Here is a 9,449-nt window from a genome sequence, read left to right as displayed (position 1 = left end):
CGCGCGCGCGCGCTCACATAAACAAGTTGTTGGAGAGTGCTTTTTGTTTATGAAACATTTAGGTTTCCCTCAACTTCCTTGGGGGAAGGGGGTGGACTGTTTCAGAGTTTTCTGGCGACCAGGAAACGGAGACGGAGCCTGGGTTTGGCGGGATTTCATTTCTCCCTCTGAGCTCTCTGCCGGTTAGGATCTGGGGAAGGGCACGCGAAGAGAAAAGGTGCAGGGAAACCCGGGGCGGGGGGCGTCCCTAAGCATCACCTAGAAGAAGTCCCCTACCCCCGGGGGGAGGTCAGGCTCAGAGAGAGCGGCAGGCAGGCCAGGGATCCCCTCGGCGACCCGGACGCGCGGCCCGGCGCTCAGAGAACAGTGGGGAAACCGGCTGAATCGTCCCTGCCCCCTCGGATCCGGCTTCCAGCGCCGGGAAACCGACAAGCCGGCCAGGAACAAAGGCGGGGCTGCCTCCCAAAGGCGGACAACAAACAGTTTTCCTTTTTTTATTATTATTTTTTTTCTGCACCCTAGCGCGCTGCCGGGCGGCTCCAGGGGCCGGGCGGCGCCGGGGCTGCAGCGGGTGCCGCCGCGCCGCCCGCGCGGGGCAGGCCCCGGGGCGCATGCGCGGGCCGGGGCGCAGGAGGCCGCGGCCGCCCGCGCAGCCTCGCTCGAGCCGGTCTCCGTGGCAACGGGCTCGCGGGGGGAGGGGCCGGGCGGCGTGGGCTGCGGCGGCTGCTATTTCTGCCGCTTCCTGTTCCTCGCGGCCACGTCGCCATGGCAACGGTGTTACTCACCGCGGCCGCTTCCCGGCTCGGCTGGCGCGCGTGACCCCGGCCGCCCGCGCCCCCTCGTCTCTCACTTGCTGCGCTGCAGCTCCCCCCCGCCTCCCCCGGCGGCGTCCTCCGCTGGCGCCCCGGTCCAGCCAGCGCGCCCCGGCGCCCCAGCCTTCTCCCTGCTTCCCCGCCCCTCTCCGCCGGTGCCCGCGGCCCGGGAGCGAGGGCGGAGGGAGGCAGATTGATGGGGGACGCTTATTAAAAAACATTGTAACCGTTTCCGTTTTTATTACGTTGACAAGGGAGCGTTATTTACTGTTATTGTTTGCCTAGCGGGCCGCGCCGGAGCGCGGGCGGCCTCCCGGGAGCTCACCTTTCGGGCGGGCCCGGGGAAGTCGCGGGTGGGAGCTGATGGCGTGGGGGTGGGGGCGGGGCGGCGAGGGGGCAACCCCTGGGCAGACGCGGCCCCAGCGGGGGTCCTGCCCCTCGCCCCTTCCCCCCCGTCGCCAGCCCCGCCGCGGGGCGTGTGTGCGCCCGGAGAGACTGCAGAGGCCGGGGGACTCGTGCTGAAGGAGAAAGGCAACAAAAAATAAAAAAAGGAACAGATGACTTCATTCTCGGGAAGGCTCCGTCCTACGTGGACCAATTTCCTGGGGACTGTGGTGGAACAGCTCGGCTGCCGTTGGAAGCACTTAAAACTAAACCAGATAAAGACCAGAAAATTCTCAGCATTGCCTGAGCCGAGCAAGGGCAGGTTGGTGGTGCGTGAGCCCCGGGTGTGCAGGGAGGAGGGTCGCAGTCCTCCACCCCCGCTGGGGCTTGGCTTCCAACACACCTCCCCGCCTCCCTACTTAGACTCTCGTACCCTGAGAGGGTGAGCAACCACCCCAAGGTTACACAGCCAGCTTTTTTATTCTGCTTAGACACCCGCAGGGACAAAGCCGGCAGAGGCTGGGGAACGAAAGCCAGTGGCTGGACTGGGAGCCTTGGACCAGGGTGAGGCTCAGCTGGAGGCCCAGCAAGGCAAGATTAACTCGGCAGGTCTAAGCTCGGCTGGCCTGGCTCCTGCTTACCCCACCGGAGCCTTCAGCTGGGGGGTTTGTGGGAGGTGAGTCCACAGGGATCTGATGGGCCTGAAGGACACCCCCAGCCCCCAGGCCCCTGCTGGGATGCTAATCTCATCCTGCTAATTAAAGTTTGCAATTCTGTCCCTAACTCAACTCCCCACTCTTGAACATTATTAGCTGAAAGGCAATTGCTGCTCCAGACAGAGGCCAGAGGAAAAAAGGGACTCTGCAGTTCACATTATAAAAAGGATTTTTAGGGGCGCCTGGGTGGCTCAGTGGTTAAGCCGCTGCCTTCGGCTCAGGTCATGATCTCAGAGTCCTGGGATCGAGCCCCGCATCGGACTCTCTGCTCAGCAGGGAGCCTGCTTCCTCCTCTCTCTCTGCCTGCCTCTCTGCCTGCTTGTGATCTCTCTGTCAAATAAATAAATAAAATCTTTAAAAAAAAAAAAAAAAAAAAAAAGATAAAAAGGATTTTTAAAAAGATGTTTATACTTATAAACCAATGACTCCTAATGAACAGACCAGGTTTTGGAAACTTAATTTTCTGAGCCCCACACCCCACCCCCACCCGCAACCTATTTTGAGTTTGTATCCCCCTTCCAAGGACAGGAGGCTTGGGATTTGGTCCCTGTAGCCTCTCCTGGTCTCTTGGCCTTAGATAATCAGCCGGGGATTTTCCAGGCCCCGGATCTCCTCTCCAGCTCTCTGGAGTCTAAAGCGACAATCTGGTCCCCAACTAAAGCCCCTGGGTCTCGGGGGCGGGGTGGGGGCGGGGAGGCAGCAACATAAAGTTATCTTCAGCTCTGTCCGCAGCATCCACCAGCTCTCAGCTTTGGAGCCCTCCCTGAATGCATGAATCAAAAGTCATAGGCTCCAAGAAAAGAGAGTACCCCCACCCCCAGTCCTTCCCCAGGCCTTTGCTGCCAGCTCCTTGATATGGGAAGGCAGCACCGCCCTCCACTCCTCCCCCTGGGCTGGCCTTCCAAGCAGAACTCCTCTCTGGCGGCCAGTTCAGAGTTTGGATGATGTGAGACTCCTGGCCCTGGGCGGTGTTTGAACAGGACTGAGATGACAGAGGACACCCAGCGTCATCCAGAGCGAGAAGGACCTTGGAGATGATGCAAACCAACCACTCCTGCTTCCCTATTTTACAGGTGGGCAAACTGAGGCCCAGAGAGGGGAAGAAACTTGACAGAGATCTGCCACTGGTTAAAGACGGAACCTGGACCAGGACCCAGGAGCCTCGCCTCCCTTTAGAGTGCTCAGTACCCCTCTGTACCCTCAGCACCACTCTGATCCTTGTGTAGAATTATCTGCACGATCAGAAGTTCAGGAGCTGGGGGGCAGGAGGATCTGAGGTCAGACTGCCTGAGTTCAAGTACATAAGTCTAAGTGAGACCCGGGACAAATGAATTCTTCTCTCTGGGCCCCCATGGTCTTATGTGTTAAGTGGGGATGACAGTACCAGCCCTGGGTTGTCTTAAGGAATAAAGGTGCTCCAAGAAAAGTCCTGGGACTAACCCTGGTACATACTAATACTTAATTAATGGTGGCGTTGTTGCTGATGGTGGAGAAGGGGGGGGATGCTGGTGGTTGTCATGGGTTGAATGGTGTCCCCCCGCAAAGATACGTCCACATCCTCATCCCTGGAACCTATGAATGTTACCTGAGTTGGAAAAAGGATTTGTGTAGATGTCATGAGGTTAAGGATATTGACATGAGATCATCCTAGATTACCCAAGTGGGGCCTCGGTGCCATCACGAGTGTCCTTATATGAGACAGAAGAGAAGAGCGGGATATGGAAGGGGAGAAGGCCAAGTGCAGACTGAGGCAGGGAGGGGAGTGATGCAGCCACAAGCCAGGGAACACCTGGAGTCCCCTGAAATGGGAAGAAACAGGGAAGGTTTCTTGCCAGGGTCTTGGGAAGCAACACAGCTCCGCTGACCCCTTCATTTTGGCCCTCTGGCCTCAAAGAGTCTGAGAATGATCTTCGTTTCAGCCACCAAGGTTGTGGTCATTCGTTAGGCAGCCCCAGGAAACCAATAGAGTAGGGATGCCAGCTGGGATGACATAGCGGTGACAGTGGCTATGACAAGGGCGGTGCTGGTGATGGGGAGAGTGGCTGTATTCATTTCCTGGGGTTGCCTAACAATGTACCACAACCCGTGCAACTTAGGACAACTGGAATGTGATGTCAAAGAGTTCTGGAGACCAGAAATCCAAATCAGCAGGGCTGTGAGCCCTCGAAGGTGTGGGGGGAGGGGACCCGCTCCAGGCCTCTCTCAGGGCTTCTAGGGCCCCAGGGGTCCCTTGGCTTCTGCATGCCTCATTCTCATCCTCTAGTGTTTGTCCTCCCATGGTGTCCTCTGTGCGTCTTCACATCGTCTGCGTGTGTCTGACCGTGTGTCCACACCGCCCTTTCTAGAAGGACTCTGTCATATTGAATTAGGGCCCGCCCTACTGATCTGATCTTAGCTTGGGTAAGCTTGGGTAAAGACCCTCTCCCCAAAAAGGTCACATTCGGAGGTGGGGGCAGCGGGGTAGGACTTCTGCATGTTTTTAAGGAGAGACAGTTTACCTGCTAACAGCGGTGCTGTTGGAGATGGTGGTGGAAGGGTGATGGGGTGGTGGCAGAGATGGGACAAATAAGAGAAGGTGATGGGATGAGGCTTCAGCCCTGGACCCCAAACTCTGCAGGAGCTACCCAGGGACAGTGGCCAGTTCGCAAGGTGCTCCGGACACCGGGAATCTTCCCGCAGGGAAGGGCTGTCTGGAAACATCCAGCCGAAGGAGCAGGGAAACGGGAAAGAGGACCCCAGCACTTTGGTGCCTAGTTAATGCCATTGGAAGAAGAAAGAAGGGCCAAGCACTTTTCTGGAAGGTTCTGCTGTACCAGCTGTGAGGCCTCAAGCAGACCCCTTCACGTGCTGGTCTTGCATTGGACCTGATCCCTGGGAAGGACCTGGTTGCCAAGAATCATGTTCTGGGGCCGTTTCAGGCCTGGGGAGGAACAGGGATGGGGGTGGGGTCTCCCTCTGCTTCTGCCTCCTCCCTCTCACAGACAGGGAGAGTCGAGTCAGCCTGGCCTGGCCTTTCTGCGGGAGCCAATAGCAGAGGCCAGCCCAGCCCCGATCCCCGAAAACCAACTGGTCTCCGGCAGAAGACAGGCAGGCTCAGGTCGCTGGTGTTTTTCTTACTAGACACGATCACATTACCTCCCCTCTCAGCCTGCTTTTCTCTAGCTTTCGAAGAGGACAACTGATAATGACCACAGCCTTCATTCATTCATTTTGTGTGTCTTGTTGTGACCGTCCATGAGCTCACGCCCTTGCCAGGCACCATCCCATGCCCCAGGAAGCAGCGGGCAGCAGGATCGGCTTGCCACGCTGGCGTGGCTCATGTTCTAGGGAAGAGAGAGACAAAGAACAAAGAAACAGGCCCATCCCAGGATCCAGGGAGGAAGACGAGGGAAGGAAAGCAGGTGATGAGGGGCGGGGCTGGAGTTCTGAAATGAGGCTCACTGAGGTGAGGGGGTGACCATGGACCCAGTACAGGGAGGGAGTGAGCCCCAGGAGAGGTCTGCAGCAGGAGGGACAGCAAGTGCAAAGGCCCTGAGGTGGCACATCTTGCTGCCCTGAGCCGTGAGGCAGGGAGCGTACAGGTCACCTTGAAACCTCGGATTTTTTTCTACGTATGCCTAGGAGCCCATGCAGGGCGGAGGGCAAGAGTGAGCCCAGGGCTGAGTTGTGTTTTTAAAGAATTTCTGGTTTCTGCAAGCAGAGCACAAACTGTAGGGGCCGGAGGGAAGCTGGGAAACCAGTTAGGGGCTGATGGAGTCCACACAAGAGATGGTGGTGGTCTGGTCAGGGACAGCAACGATGGGGAGATAAAAATGGCTGGATGTGGGGTGTATTTTAAGAAAACCCATCAGGATTTGCCAAAGGATGGGCCGTGGGTGTGGAAGGAAGAAGAGTCGAGGATGACTGCGTCATCGTGAACAGTGGGAGGTTCCGTCTCCGGAGACGAAGAGCGGTGGGGGTGTGGTGGGGAATCGAGAGTTGGCATTTCTGAAAATCCTGTCTGATCCTCCTAGGGCGCACACTTAGAGCTCTCACACACTGCCGCTCGATCCCCATAACCCCCTGAGAGGCAGACTCTACTAGTAGCCCCTTTCTCAGATGAAGAAACTAAGGCCCAAAGAGGCTAAGTCATTGATGCAGGCGAGCGAGCTGGTAAGGACACCGCCCAGGTCATCTGATTCCAAAGCTCATTCCAAAGCTCATTTTCTCACTTGTTCAGTCGTTCCTTCATCTGCCCGTTCATTTGTTCATTCATTCATTCATTCATTCATTCATTCATTCCCTGCTGTGTGTACTCTATGCTAAGCCTTGTTCTAGGCTCTGGTAACGCAGCGATCTTTCAAGCTATGCACTGGGAGGCACTGGGAGGCCCTGGGAGGCCCTGGGAGGCGATGATAAGCAAACCAGATGCAGGCCCAACCTGCATGGACCTTTCTATGGAGGAGAGAGCCAGGTGACAAGCAGAGAGAAGCCCAGGGAAAAAGATGCTCACAGACAGTGCTAAGTGCCATTGTGGAGAGTGGCCTTGTGCTGGTTCAAGGCCAGAGAGGGGCACACGCTGCAGAGAGCTTGGGGCTGCCTGGGAGGAAGGGAGACCGGTCAGAAGCAGCCCAGCCAAGAGCGAGAGGAACGGCCTTCCCAGCAGAGGGAAAGGCAGATGCAAAGGATCTCTTGGGAGAGTCAGGAGGGGAGAGGGCCTGAGAGTAGACAAGGGGACTGAGAAACCAGCCACCAGGAGGAGGCCAGCTTGTCCAGAGGCAAGTGAATAGGGAAGAAAACCAAAGCGGGGGAGTGAGGGGTCTGGCCCCACAAAGCAAGCGGCCCTGGGACCCCAAGAAGGGCATCGAGGGAGCAAGGACGGCCAAACCTGAAACGTGTGTGCGCAGGCCATGACCGCAGGGGAGAACAGGAGAGGGATGGCCCAGACCCCGAAAGGGTGAGGCCCACCCCCCAGGACTCGCCCGTTCCTGAACCCGGGGCTGACTCCATAGCTGTGCCAGAAAGCACCAGACTCTTTCCCACTGGGGCAGAGTCAGAGGCTCAGACGACAGAGCAAGTGGCTCCCCCTGGTACCACTGAGTCCCATATTCCAGGGAAAGCCAGGCTGAGCCCGGGTCAAGTGACTACTCGCTTGCTCGACTCCTCGAACAACTAGTCATGCCTCAATGATTCCAACCCATCCTGAGAGGCAGCAGAGAAAAAGCCCAGGTCCCTTCATCAAGGTGACGATTTATAAATATGGGTAAAGTCCCATAGAGGTACGGGTGCCATGGGAGCAAGGAGACACCACCGGCCCAAGGAAGACGGGTTTCCCTGTTGGAGCTAGAACGGTAGTAACTCCTGCTTTTGGAGACTGAGCCCTATTGAGTGCTCCTTAAGTCTTGGGGTCCTCCTGGCTCCCACAGTCATGGGGAGGCCCCTAGTGAAGAGGATTCTCAGAACCTTGGTCCCCCTACCGTCTCCTTCCCACACTCAGCCCTTCCTCCCAGCCCTTGGCTCCTTTCCTTGGTCAGCTGCCCATCTGGGGACAAAGCCAGATCCGCAAGCAGGTAACGTCCCAATGCCCGGGACCTGTGTCAGAGCCAGGGAGGGGTTTAAGACCCCTGCCCCACCCCAGCCATAGTAGGGGGAAGGCTTAGCACCTGCAGGCCCTCTCCCTTTCTCCTCCCCACTGCTCCATCTTCTGCCTGGGCACACAAAGCGTTGCGGGGACTGGGCCCCAGAGCTTCAGGCCCTGGAGGCTGAACACTTCTTGTGGGACAGAGGATAGAGCTAAATATTTAAAGACAGAACAGCTAAGAACAACCACTCCCACTGAAACCCTCAGCCCAGCTAGTGTTCCCCGATGATCTCAGCACACCCCTCATTGGGGTTACTCTCATCAGCCCCCTTTTACGGAGGAAGAAATAGAGACTCCGTGGGTCCAGTGACTAGCTCGGGGGTAGAGGCAGGACTCCGGGCCGATGACACGCAGCTAGGGTTGGTGAAACGATGGAGAAACGGGGGCATCAGGAGGACGGGAGCAGCGGCTCCCACAGAAGCCCTTGCGGTGGCCCTCTGGGCAGGCAGCTGAGTTAGCCTCACACTGCAGGCGAAGAAACCCAGAGCCCTGGGCAGGGGGTGGCGGTGGGGGAGCCCGTTACCCCCCGACATCGCACAACTAGTGAGGGGGTGAGATTCGAACCCAGAGCTGTCAGACTCCAGGGCCCAGCTCCTGCAAACCTAGAACAGAAGGGACAAGTGAGGGGAGCGGTGGGCCTCACCGTGTCCTCCTGGTACCTAGGTGGCCACAGGGCATGGAAGGCCAGGCCCTTCCCTGGCTGTGCTGGTGGCCGCCACAGGAGGCCTCATGGCCTGCGTGGCTTCGCTCTCCTATGACCGTCTGCGCCCCTCCACCCTGGACCTAACTCCCCTGTCCTCAAGGCTGCCTCCGATGGCCTGGTCCCTGCATTGTGATCGTGCTCCGGAGGGCACTCTGGGGTACTGGCCTTCCAGAAGCTTCGGCCTGCTCGGGGGTGTCCCTTGTCCCCGAAGCCCCAGAAAAGGCAGCCGCCAAGCCCTGGGGCCTGCTGGGCCCAGGATCCTCTGAGCTTGGGCTGAGCCAGGAGGTGCCTCCAGGGGTAGGGATCCAGGGGAGGGGTATGGGGTCCCCTCCTGTCTGCTGCTCCTGGGGCTAGCCCTCGCCTTTGCCACTGCTGCAGTGAGGATGGACAGGGGACTGAGGTGTGTGTTAGGGTGGGCGGGGTGGGCAGAAACAGCAGGGTGGGAGAGGGAGGAGAGAGAGATGGAAGAAGGAGAAAGCTGGAAATAGGGAAATGCTTCTGGGGAGAGGGCCTCAGAGGGAGGGGAGACAACAGAAGGAAGAGGGACACCAGAGGAGGGCCTGCTGGGGAAGGAGGATCCTGAAGGGAGAGCCCCGGGAGCAGAGTAGGGAGAGAAAAGGCCAGGGAGGTGGGAGAAAAGAGGAGGAGAAGGGGGGGGAGGGGAGGAGGAGCAGGTGCCCAGAGCACAGCCAGGGGCCCTGAGAGGGGGGTTGGGGGCTGAGGCTAGGGGAGTCCTGGGGGCCCAGATGGACAAGTCCAGCACTTTGACCCCATAACATCCTGAGGAGTCCCTGGGGCTGGTGGGAGGCAGGTGGCCAAAGGTGGCTCCCTCAGCACTGCCCCCTGCTCTCCAACTGACCCAGGGAGAGGACTGGCTCTGGAAGGAGGACAACCTAGAAGGACATAGTGGGGTCCCTCAGGGCCTCGAGCTCCCTGCCCTTGAGCCCCCAAAGCCCCAAACCACTGTTCTCCCTACACCAGCCTGGACTGTGTGACCTCAGGCAGGGACTCTGCCTCTCTGGGCCTCCAAGGCCCTGGAAAGGTGAGGAGCTCTGCGTGGAGGTAAGTGCTCAGCGGCTGCAGGGGTGACACCCAGATAGGCCTGGGAGCCGCTCAGAGCAGGAGAACAGAGGTGTGCTTATCTGAGGTGGTCATCCGCAAAGGGAAGGGAGGTGTGTGGAGAAGAACCTGAGGGAGCCGGACCGCCTGGGTCA

General features: G+C 58.5%; 1 long non-coding RNA gene across 1 annotated transcript; it reads left to right on the top strand.

The window, feature by feature from the left end:
- The first annotated feature begins 566 nt into the window (after positions 1 to 566).
- Positions 567 to 3,351, top strand: LOC125083480 (uncharacterized). The gene is made up of 3 exons (XR_007122283.1): positions 567 to 1,518; positions 1,688 to 1,872; positions 2,986 to 3,351. It is a non-coding gene; the product is annotated as an uncharacterized LOC125083480 (long non-coding RNA).
- Positions 3,352 to 9,449: the final 6,098 nt, after the last annotated feature.

Source organism: Lutra lutra, chromosome 13 (assembly GCF_902655055.1).
Source record: "Lutra lutra chromosome 13, mLutLut1.2, whole genome shotgun sequence".
NCBI lineage: Eukaryota > Metazoa > Chordata > Mammalia > Carnivora > Mustelidae > Lutra > Lutra lutra.
The sequence above is the reverse complement of the archived record's forward strand: the minus strand, read 5'-3'. Positions and strand labels throughout refer to the sequence as shown.